The sequence below is a fragment of the Somniosus microcephalus genome, chromosome 4, assembly GCF_052327205.1.
Source record: "Somniosus microcephalus isolate GS21.2 chromosome 4, FLI_Smic_1.0, whole genome shotgun sequence".
Taxonomy (NCBI): Eukaryota; Metazoa; Chordata; class Chondrichthyes; order Squaliformes; family Somniosidae; genus Somniosus; species Somniosus microcephalus.
The window spans coordinates 59,364,701-59,376,896 of NC_140990.1; the positions used below are offsets into that span (position 1 = coordinate 59,364,701).

At 47.6% G+C, this 12,196-nt stretch overlaps 1 pseudogene; it reads left to right on the forward strand.

Annotated features, from left to right (window-relative positions):
- LOC147119002 (uncharacterized) overlaps window positions 1-12,196 on the forward strand; it is a 69,552-nt pseudogene that overhangs the window by 15,288 nt on the left and 42,068 nt on the right.

The window sequence follows — 12,196 nt, forward strand, 5'->3', positions numbered from 1 at the left end:
CTGGGGAGAGGCCGGTGAAACATTCCGACTGAGAAAAGCTTTCAAAGGTCGCAGGAGCTGAAGAGATACAAGCCGGAGGGAGCTGGAATGAGACCCTTCACCTGCTCCGTGTGTGGGAAGAGATTCAATTGGTCTTCGTATCTTCTGACACACCAGCGAGTTCACACTGGGGAGAGGCCGTTCACCTGCACCGTGTGTGGGAGGGGATTCATTCAGTCATCAAGCCTGGTGAGACACCAGCGAGTTCACACTGGGGAGAGACCGTTCACCTGCTCTGTGTGTGGGAAGGGATTCACTCATTCATCAAGCCTGGTGAGTCACCAGCGAATTCACACTGGGGAGAGGCCATTCACCTGCTCCGTGTGTGGGAAGGGACTCACTCGGCCATCCACCCTTCTGACACACCAGCGAGTTCACACTGGGGAGAGGCCGTTCACCTGCTCCATGTGTGGGAAGGGATTCACTCAGTCATCCCACCTGTTGAGACACCAGGGATATCGCACTGATGAAAGACCATATAAGTGTTCTGACTGTGGGAAGAGCTATAAAAGCTCTGGGCATCTGAAGGGACACCAGCGAGCTCACACTAATGAGAGACCGTTTACATGTTCTGTCTGTGGGAAGAGCTTTAAACGCACTGGGAATCTGAAGGGACACCAGCAATTTCACACTGGGGAGAGGCCGTTCACCTGCTCCGTGCGTGGGAAGGGATTCACCCAGTCAGCCCACCTGCTAACACACAAGCAATTTCAGACAGATGAGAGACCGTTTAAATGTTCTGACTGTGGGAAGAGCTTTAAAAGCTCCGGGAATCTGAAGGGACACCAGCGAGTTCATACTGGGTAGAGGCCATTCACCTGCTCTGTGTGTGGGAAGGGATTCAAGCCCTGTCTAATCTAATCCCATTTTCCAGTCCTCAACTCTGCTGAAACACCAGCGAGTTGAGTTCACACTGTTCTGTAGCTCAGGGCCCTGTAGAAAACTGGGGCGACATGAACATGGAATAGATGAATGTTTTAGAAATTCTTGTACTGCTGTTTAATCTTTAAGACTGTTGTGCTGATGATTCCCTTCGATTGACTGTTGATGGTGTTACATAGAATGTACAGCACAGAAACAGGCCATTCGGCCCAACTGGTCCATGCCAGTGTTTATGCCCCACACCCACCCTACTTCAATTAAACTGATCAACACATTCTCCCATTCCTTTCTCCCTTGTGTGGCTTCCTCATTAATCCATCTGTGCTGTTCACCTCAACTACTCCTTGTGGTAGTGAGTTCCCCACTCTATCACTCTTTGGGTAAAGATGTTTCTCCTGAATTCACTACTGGATTTATTAGTGACTTTTATATTTATGGCCCCATAATTATGATGAGATTTTGTTAAGCTAACCAGTATGTTGTTGTACTTTGTCTTTTTCTGATGAATGAAACATTACTGAGCTCCTGTACCCGTGTTATGGGATGGAGTGCCAGACAAGTGAAGGCACAATGTCTGGGTGTGAATCTAATAATAACCTCACGGACCATATAGGTGTGATAACTAGACAGGTTTGTGGTGATAGTCTGGTCACAGACGGACTAAATTCCCTGAATTAGCAGGAGTTCAGGAGGTGGTCAACAGACGGGTCCAAACAATCCCATTTCCTGAGCGGTAACCAAGCTTGTGTATAAGAACAGGCCACTTAAGCCGTTGTCAGTTGGAACAGACGCGAGAAGATCGCGCGCGAATCCACTGTACTTCTATTCTCCAGATTGAGGGAATTATCACCCGATCGGTGTTATGCAGCGCTCTTAATAAAGCCTGAAGAGGCAATTTGTGTTCTTGTGAGCTTGATTATCTAGTATCGGAAACCCTGGGACTCCCGCTCATTAGAGTCAACCTCAGTGTGTGGAAAAGGATTCCCTGGTGTATCCCACCCGCTGACACACCAGAGTGTCCACATTGTGTGACTGCGGTGGGTCGATTCTACTGTTTCCTGTAAACCTGTTTTTAAAACCTGAGCCAGTGTGTTGTGAGCCAAAGAGCCTTGTGTCCAATAAGGGGAATAAAGGCCCACAGCCTCCCCTGGCCCCGGGCCCTGAACAAGGGACTGGAGAAACTCGCTGCCCTGTGGATCAGACAATCATGCGGCACAAGTCCCGCCCCTCAGGCTCCCTGATTGGTTGGAGGATCCTTTCAACCAACCTGTGCAGCAGCTGGGGCCTGAAAATCAGCTTCACTGCCCCTGGGCTGGGAAAAGGGGGACATGAGTACGGGTACCGTACCATAGTGGTTATGCTACTGGACTATTTATTCAGAGGCCTAGACTAGTGATCTGGAGAAGTGAGAAATATATCTAACTCCTTCTTGAATATATTTACCAATTCATTAAATATATTCAAGAAGGAGTTGGATATATTTCTTAAGGCTAAAGGGATCAAGGGATATGGAGAGAAAGCAGGGACCAGGTACTGAATTTGGATGATCAGCCATGATCTCATTGAATAGCGGAGCAGGCTCGAGGGGCCGAACGGCCTACTCCTGCTCCTATCTTCTATGTTTCTATGTTGTTGATTACATTGCTGAGTTCTGTGGCATATCCTCCCATTCCTTTCTCCCTCATGTGGCTTCCCCATAAATGCATCTATGCTATTTACTCCTTGTGGTAGCAAGATCCACATTCTCACCATTCTCTGGGTAAAGAAATTTCTACTGAATTCCCTTCTAGATTTATTAGAGACTATTTTGTTTCTGGCCTCATAAACATTATGAGATTTTGTTAAGCTGACCAGTATGTTGTTGTACTTTGTCTTTTTCTGATGAATGAAACATTACTGAGCCCCTGTACAGGTGATATGGGATGATTTTTTTATTCGTTCATGGGATGTGGGTGTCGCTGGCAACGCCAGCATTTATTGCCCATCCCTAATTGCCCTTGAGAAGGTGGTGGTGAGCCACCTATCTTGAACCACTGCAGTCCGTGTGGTGAAGGAACTCCCACCGTGCTGTCAGGGAGGGAGTTCCAGGATTTTGACCCAGCGACGATATACTTCCAAGTCAGGATGGTGTGTGACTTGGGAGGGGAGCTTGGAGGTGGTGGTGTCCCCATGTGCCTGCTGCCCTTGTCCTTCTAGGTAGTTGAGGTCACGGGCTTGGGAGGTGCTGCCGAAGAAGCCTTGGCGAGTTGCTGCAGTGCATCTTGTAGATGGTACACACTGCAGCTGTGGTGCGCCAGTGGTGGAGGGAGTGAATGTTTAATGTGGTGGATGGGGTGCCAATCAAGCGGGCTGCTTTGTCTTGGATAGAGTCATAGAGTTATACAGCACAGAAAGAGGCCCTTCAGTCCATCGTGTTCGCACCAGCCTTCAAGCCCTGTCTAATCTAATCCCATTTTCCAGCACTTGGTCCGTAGCCTTGTATGCTATGGTGTTTCAAATCTCATCTAAATGCTTCTTGAATGTTGTGAGCGTTCCTGCCTGTACCACCCTTTCAGGCAGTGAGTTCCAGATTCCAACCACCCTCTGGGTGAAAAAGTTTTTCCTCAAATCTCCTCTAAACCTCCTGCCCCTTACCTTGAAACTATGCCCCCTGGTTACTGACACCTTTACTAAGGGGAAACGTTTCTTTCTATCTACCCTATCTATGCCACTCATAATTTTGTACACCTCACTCAGGTTCCCCCTCAGCCTTCTCTGTTCTAAGAAAAACAACCCCAGCCTGTCCAGTCTTTCTTCATAGCTGAAGTGCTCCAGCCCAGGTAACATCCTGGTGAATTGCCCCTGCACCCTCTCCAATGCAATCATATCCTTCCTCTAGTGTGGCGACCAGAACTGCACACAATATTCCAGCTGCAGCCTAACTAGCATTTTGTACAGCTCCATCATAACCTCCCTGCTCTTATATTCTATGCCTCGGCTAATGAAGGCAAGTATCCCATATGCCTTTTTAACCACCTTATCTACCTGTCCTGCTGCCTTCAGGGATCGATGTACATGTACACCAATGTCCCTCTGATCCTCTGTACTTCCTAGGGTCCTACCTTTCATTGTGTATTCCCTTGCCTTGTTTGTCCTCCCAAAATGCATCATCTCACACTCTTCAGGGTTAAATTCCATTTGTCACTGTTCTGCCCATCTAACCAACCAATCTATATCGTCCTGTAGCCTGAGGCTTCCCTCCTCGCTATTTACCACTCCACCAATTTTCGTGTCATCTGCGAACTTACTGATCATACCTCCTACATTCATATCTAAATCGTTAATGTAAACTACAAATAGCAAAGGTCCCAGCATCGATCCCTGCGGTACACCACTGGACACAGGCTTCCAGTCACAAAAACAACCTTCGACCATCACCCTCTGCCTCCTGCCACTAAGCCAATTTTGGATCCAATGTGCCAAATTGCCCTGGATCCCATGGGCTCTTACCTTCTTGACCAGTCTCTCATGTGGGACTTTGTCAAAAGCCTTACTGAAGTCCATGTAGGCTACATCAACTGCACTACCCTCATCCACACACCTAGTCACCGCCTTGAAGAATTCAATCAAATTGGTCAGACATGATCGCCCCATGACAAAGCTATGCTGACTATCCCTAATTAATCCCTGCCTATCCAAGTGGAGATTAATTCTGTCCCTCAGAATTTTTTCCAATAATTTCCCTACCACTGATGTTAGGCTCACTGGCCTATAATACCTGGTTTATCCCTACTACCCTTCTTGAACAATGGTACTACGTTAGCTGTCCTCCAGTTCTCTGGCACCTCCCCTTTGGCCAGAGAGGTTCTGAAAATTTGTGTCAGAGCCCCTGCAATCTCCTCCCTTGCCTCACACAGCAGCCTGGGATACATCTCATCTGGGCCTGGGGATTTATCCACTTTTAAGCCCGCTAAAACCGCTAGTACCTCCTCCCTCTCAATACTAATTTGTTCAAGTATATCACAATCCCCCTGCCTGATTTCTATGCCTGCATCACCCTTCTCCATAGTGAACACAGATGCAAAATATTGACTTAAAACCTCACCTAAATCTTCCAGCTCTACACACAGATTGCCACTTTAGTCCCGAATGGGCCCTACTCTTTCCTTGGCTATCCTCTTTCCCTTAATATACTACTAAAACACCTTGGGATTTTCCTTTATTTTGCCCGCCAGTGTTATTTCATGACCCCCTCTTCGCTCTCATAGAAACACAGAAGATAGGAGGAGTAGGCCATTCGGCCCCTCGAGCCTGTTCCGCCATTTAATGAAATCATGGCTGATCATCCAAATTCAGTACCCTGTCTCTGCTTTCTCCCCATTTCCCTTGATCCCTTTAGCCTTAAGAAATATATCCAACTCCTTCTTGAATATATTTAATGAATTGGCCTCAACTGCCTTCTGTGGTAGAGAATTCTACAGGTTCACCACTCTCTGGGTGAAGAAATTCCTCCTCATCTCAGTCCTAAATATCTTACACCTTATCCTTAGACTGTGAATCCTGGTTCTGGACTCTCCCGCCATCGGGAACATCCTTCCTGCATCTAGTCTGTCTAGTCCTGTTAGAATTTTATAAGTTTCAATGAGATCCCCTCTCATTCTTCTAAACTCCAGCGAGTATAAGCCTAATCGACCCAATCTCTCTTCATACGTCATTCCTGCCATCCCAGGTATCAGTTTGGTGAATCTTCGCTGCACTCCCTCCATGGCAAGAACATCCATCCCCAAATAAGGCGACCAATACTGCACACAATACTCAAGGTGTGGTCGCACCAAGGCCCTGTACAACTGCAGCAAGACAATCTTGCTCCTCTACTCGAATCCTCTCGCTATGAAGGCCAACATACCATTTGCCTTCTTAACTGCCTGCTGCACCTGCATGCTTGCCTCCAGCGACTGTTGCACAAGGACACCCAGGTCTCATTGCACTTCCCCTTCTCCCAATCTATTGCCATTCATATAATATCCTGCCTTCCTGTTTTTGCCACCGAAGAGGATAACCTCGCATTTATCCACATTATACTGCATTTGCCATGCATCTGCCCAATCACCCAACCTGTCCAAATCATACTGAAGTTTCTCTGCATCCTCCTCACAGCACACACGCCCACCCAGCTTTGTGTTGTCTGCAAACTTGGAGATATTAAATCTCGTTCCCTCGTCTAGATCATTTATATATATTAATAGCTGGGGTCCTAGCACCGATCCCTGCAGTACCCCACTAGTCACTGCCTACCACTCGGAAAAAGACCCATTTATTCCAACTCTTTGCTTCCTGTCTGCCAACCAGTTCTCTATCCAAGACAGTACCTTAACCCCAATCCCGTGTGCTTTAACTTTGCGCGCTATTCTCTTATGCGGGACCTTATCGAAAGCCTTCTGAAAGTCCAAATACACCACATCCACTGGTTCTCCCTTATCTATTCTACCAGTTACATCCTCAAAAAATTCCAGTAGTCAAGCACGATTTACCTTTTGTAAATCCATGTTGACTTTGTCCGATCCTGTCACTGTTTTCCAAGTGCTCTGCTATTACATCTTTTAAAATGGACTCTAGCATTTTCCCCACGACCGATGTCAGGCTTCCCGGTCTATAATTCCCCATTTTCTCTCTACCACCTTTTTTGAATTGTGGGGTAACATTAGCTATCCTCCAATCCATGGGAACTGTTCCAGAGTCTATAGAACTTTGGAAGATGATCAGCAATGCATCTACTATTTCTAGGGCCACTTCCTTAAGTACCCTTGGATGGTGTCGAGCTTCTTGAGTGTTGTTGGAGCTGCACTCATTCAGGTAAGTGGAGAGCATTCCATCACACTCCTGACTTGTGCCTTGCAGATGGTGGAAACGCTTTGGGGAGTCTGGAGCTGAGACACTCGCTGCAGGAAACCCAGCCTCTGACCTGCCCATACTGCCACAGTATTTATGTGGGTGGTCCAGTTAAGGTTCTGGTCAATGGTGAGCCCCCCAGGATTGTAGAGATTAGGCCATTTAATAACTTGTCTCCAGCCTTTCAAATAATCAGGACCGACTGCAAACCAGTATGGTGGGTATATTGGCCTAGAAATTGGGTTTTGGCTTAGCCAGGGCTTTAGCGCCGGAAATTAGTGCCGGCACTAAGTCCCCTGCGCGCGCCAAAAATTCAGTGGCGCCGCGCCCAAACGGCTGCCGGCGCTACTGAAGGGTCTTAGCGCCTGGAAAAGGGCGCTAACTGCCGTTTCGCGCCGCAATTCCGGCGCTGCGGCACCCGATGCGGTGCGGCAGGCTGGGGAAGTGCAGGCCTCCTCCTTCCGTTAAGGAGGAGCTGCCTGCACCCGGCCGCGGCCCGCGCAAATCTGCTTAAAAATGAGCCCGGCACCTCGGACAAGTGCCGGGCTTGCATCTGTTCTGGGGGGGGGGGGGGGAGAGAAGTCCGGGGAGGGAGCTGCGGGCAGGCGGCCGGCGGGAAAGCGGCCGGCCGCCGCGGGGCCTTTAATGCGCCGGCGCTAACTGCAGTAAGGCACATCTGACAAAACGCTGGTTGCGGCTGCCACGGGCGAGGCGGCCGCAACTCAATTTCGGAGTTCGGGCGGGTTACCACGGCAACCGGGACGCTGCGCACACCGATGACGTCATCGGTGCCGGCGCAGCGCTACCGGAGCAACGCCGATTTAGGGCCCCAGGGAATTTCACTACTGGCCATAACTCCGGCGCAAGGCCCTCTAGCGCCTCAAATGAGGCGCTAAGGCTACTGAATTTTCAGCCGTCCATGTTTAATCAGAGTTGAACACGGAATATAACATGCTAGTTATACAGCAAAAACATACGCCCGTGACAAGCAGCTGGTACCGGTCCCGATCGGACAGACAGCTGGCATGCGTGAACAGTTCTCTGGTTTCCGGCCTCTCTCTCTCTCTCTCTCTCTCTCTCTCTCTAGAACCTCTGATGGTGAGTGTGGGATCACTCTCAAAAGAACGTTCGACCAGCCCAAGTTCTACTCAGCTCTCCCCTCCACCGTCCGTGTGGGCAAGCACTCGGGGCATCACTTTTAAGGGGTGGGCCTGAGGCCAAGTTATTGACAAGACCATTTAACCTATTGAGCTTCCTCTAAAACCTCATCAACCAATGACAGCTCAAGTTCTTTGTCTCGATTCTTGGATTAAAGCCCTCCCCAAAAGAGGGTCTCATTGCTTCATCCAATTTGTCTTGTTGTTTAATCTTTCTGAAGGTTCTTCCTTTGGAACTTGTGTCTTATCTCTCTTGTCTCTATCCACCTTGACCCAGCAAGTACGAGGCCGGACCCAGTCCCTCTTAATCATGGCTCCAGCCAGAGCTGTCGCACTTTAGCCAGTCGCTATCTCACTTCCATTTAGCAAATGGCCCATTCTAAGATGGATACCTTAGCATCCTCAAATTCCTTTCATTCTATCTCTTCTCCTAATTAACTTTTAATTATCTTCACAAGCAGTTCTGCTATACAAATTCCAAATTCTATCTGTGGAGATTATTATATGGTTATTAGTAATAATGGAAGAAACATAGGTTGGGCCTTCACTGGCCAAATTAAAAATACATTAACAGAGTCCAGACCCTAACTTACAAATAACAGATATAACAGGCAATGCCATCCTATGGGCCCCCGTGTGGAATGTTTGTGCTTCACCTAATCTAACAGATTAAAAAGAGTCAGAGTCATAATGGCACAGGAGGCCATTCAGCCCATCGAGTCCGTGCCGGCTCTCTGTAGAGCAATCCAGTCAGTCCCACTCCCCCACTCTATCCCTGTAGCCCTGCAAGTTTATTTCCCTCAAGTGCCTATCCAGTCTCCCCTTGAAAACATTGAGTGTCTCCGCTTCCACCACTTCCGTCGGCAGCGAGTTCCAGGTCCTCACCACTCGCTGCGTAAAGAAGTTTTTCCTCACATCCCCCCCTGTATCTCTTGCCCAAAACCTTAAATCTGTGTCCCCTGGTCCTTGTACCATCAACTAGTGGGAACAGCCTTTCCCCGTCTAGCCTATCCAAACCCGTCATAATCTTGTACACCTCTATCAAATCACCCTGCAACCTCCTTTGCTCTAATCAGAACAAATCCAGCTTTTCCAAACTATCCTTGTAGCCAAGATCCCCCATCCCCGGAACTATTCTGGTAAATCTCCTCTGCACCCTCTCAAGGGACTTCACATCCTTCCTAAAGTGTGGTGACCAGAACTGGACACAATACTCCAGTTGTGGCCTAACCAGCACTTTATAAAGGTTCAGCATAACTTCTCTACTTTTCTACTCAATACCTCTATTTATGAAGCCCAAGATCCCATATGCTTTGCGGAGTGGGGAAAGAGTTAAAGTTAAAAATATACTGAAAGCTTGCAAAACAGTACGTGTGTGCAGAAACGCGTGGCGGCTTATCAAAACAGAAAACATCTTGACCAGGTTTTGTAATGTGATCGAAGCTGACCTTTGAACCAGCAGCTGTACCCAGAGTTACTGAAATCATTCAAAAGCTGCATTGCATCATCCGTAAGACAATTGGCCAGTTTGAATCAGGCAGCTTATAATCCAAGTAAGCAACAGCAGAAGTCCAATAAGATTGTAACAAGTCAGAAGGTCACCACGAGGTACTTGAAAGTACAAAAATGCTGTACACATAGAAACATAGAAGATAGGAGCAGGAGTCGGCCATTCGGCCCCTCGAGCCTGCTCCGCCATTCAATCAGATCATGGCTGATCATCCAAATTCAGTACCCTGTCCCTGCCTTCTCCCCATTTCCCTTGATCCCTTTAGCCTTAAGAAATATATCTATCTCCTTCTTGAATATATTTAATGTATTGGCCTCCACTGCCTTCTGTGGTAGAGAATTCCACAGGTTCACCACTCTCTGGGTGAAGAAATTCCTCTTCATCTCAGTCCTAAATGGCTTACCCCTTATCCTTTAACTGTGACCCCTGGTTCTGGACTCTCCCGCCATCGGGAACATCCTTCCTGCATCTAGTCTGTCTAGTCCTGTTAGAATTTTATAAGTTTCAATGAGATCCCCTCTCATTCTTCTAAACTCCAGCAAATATAAGCCCAATCGACCCAATCCCTCCTCATACGTGATTCCTGCCATCCCAGGTATCAGTCTGGTGAATCTTCGCTGCACTCCCTCCATGGCAAGAACATCCTTCCTCAGATAAGGCGACCAAAACTGTACACAATACTCAAGATGTGGTCTCACCAAGGCCCTGTACAACTGCAGCAAGACATCCTTGCTCCTGTACTCGAATCCTCTCGCTATGAAGGCCAACATACCAATTGCCTTCTTAACCGCCTGCTGCACCTGCATGCTTACCTTCAGTGACTGGTGCACAAGGACACCCAGGTCTCGTTGCACTTCCCCTTCTCCCAATCTATTGCCATTCAGATAATAATCTGCCTTCCTGTTTTTGCCACCAAAGTGGATAATCTTGCATTTATCTACATTATACTACATCTGCCATGCATCTGCCCAATCACCCAACCTGTCCAAATCATACTGGAGTTTCTCGGCATCCTCCTCACAGCACACATGCCCACCCAGCTTTGTGTCATCTGCTCCTTTTTGAATATATTTAATGAACTGGCCTCCACCGCCTTCTGTGGTAGAGAGTTCCACAGGTTCACCACTCTCTGGGTGAAGAAATTCCTCCTCATTTCTGTCCTAAATGGCCTACCCTTTATCCTTAGACTGTGTCCCCTGGTTCTGGACTCCCCGACCATCGGGAACATCCTTCCTGCATCTAGTCTGTCCAGTCCTGTTAGAATTTTATAAGTTTCAATGAGATCAACTCTCATTCTTCTAAACTCCAGTGAGTACAAGCCCAATCGACCCAATCTCTCCTCATTCCTGCCATCCCAGGTATCAGCCTGGTGAATCTTCGCTGAACTCCTCCCACGCAAGAACATCCTTCCTCAGATAAGGCGACCAAAACTGCACACAATACTCAAGATGTGGTCTCACCAAGGCCCTGTACAACTGCAGCAAGCCATCCTTGTTCCTGTACTCAAACCCTCTCGCTACGAAGGCCAACATAGCATTTGCCTTCTTAACTGCCTGCTGCACCTGCATGCTTACCTTCAGCGACTGGTGCACAAGGGCACCCAGGTCTCATTGCACTTCCCCTTCTCCCATTTTATTGCCATTTAGATAATAATCTACCTTCCTGTTTTTGCCACCAAAGTGGATAACCTCACATTTACCCATGTTATGTTGCATCTGCCATGTTTCTGCCCAATCACCCAACCTGTCCAAATCATCCTGGAGTTTCTCGACATCCTCCTCACAGCACACATGCCCACCCAGCTTTGTGTCGTCTGCAAATTTGAGATATTACATCTAGTTACGTTGTCTAGATCATTAATATATATTGTGAATAGCTGTGGTCCAAGGACCGATCCCTGCGGTACCCCACTAGTCACTGCCTGCCACTCGGAAAAAGACCCATTTATCCAACTCTTTGCTTTCTGTCTGCCAACCAGTTCTCTATTCAAGTCAATACCTTGCCCCCAATCCCATGTGCGTTAACTTTACATGCTAATCTCTTATGCAGGACCTTATCGAAGGTCTTCTGAAAGTCCAGATACACCACATCCACTGGTTCTCCCTTATCTATTTTTCCAGTTACATCCTCAAAAAATTCCAGTAGATTAGTGAAGCGCAATTTACCTTTTGTAAATCCATGTTGACTTTGTCCGATCCTGTCACTGTTTTCCAAGTGCTCTGCTATTACATCTTTTATAATGGACTCTAGCATTTTCCCCACTACCGATGTCAGGCTTACTGGTCTGTAATTCCCTGTTTTCTCTCTACCACCTTTTTTTGAATAGTGGGGTAACATTAGCTACCCTCCAATCCATGGGTACTGTTCCAGATCAAATTGAATGTTGGAAGATAATCAGCAATGCATCTACTATTACTAGGGCCACTTCCTTAAGTACCATAGGATGTAGATTATCAGGCCCTGGGGATTTATCGGCCTTCAATCCCATCAATTTCCCTAACACCATTTCCCTACAAATACTGCCTGTAGTTACTAGGATTGTCCTTGCACCCTTTCTTGAACAATGGTGTCACATTTGCCATTGTCCTGTCCTCAAGCACCTCCCCCGCATCTAGGTAAGATTGGAAAATTATGGCAAGCCCTTCTGCTATCTCCTCACCCAATTCCCTTAGCAACCTGAGATGCAAGCCATCTGGGCCAGGCGACTTATCCACTCTGAGCATACCCAGTCTTTCTAGTA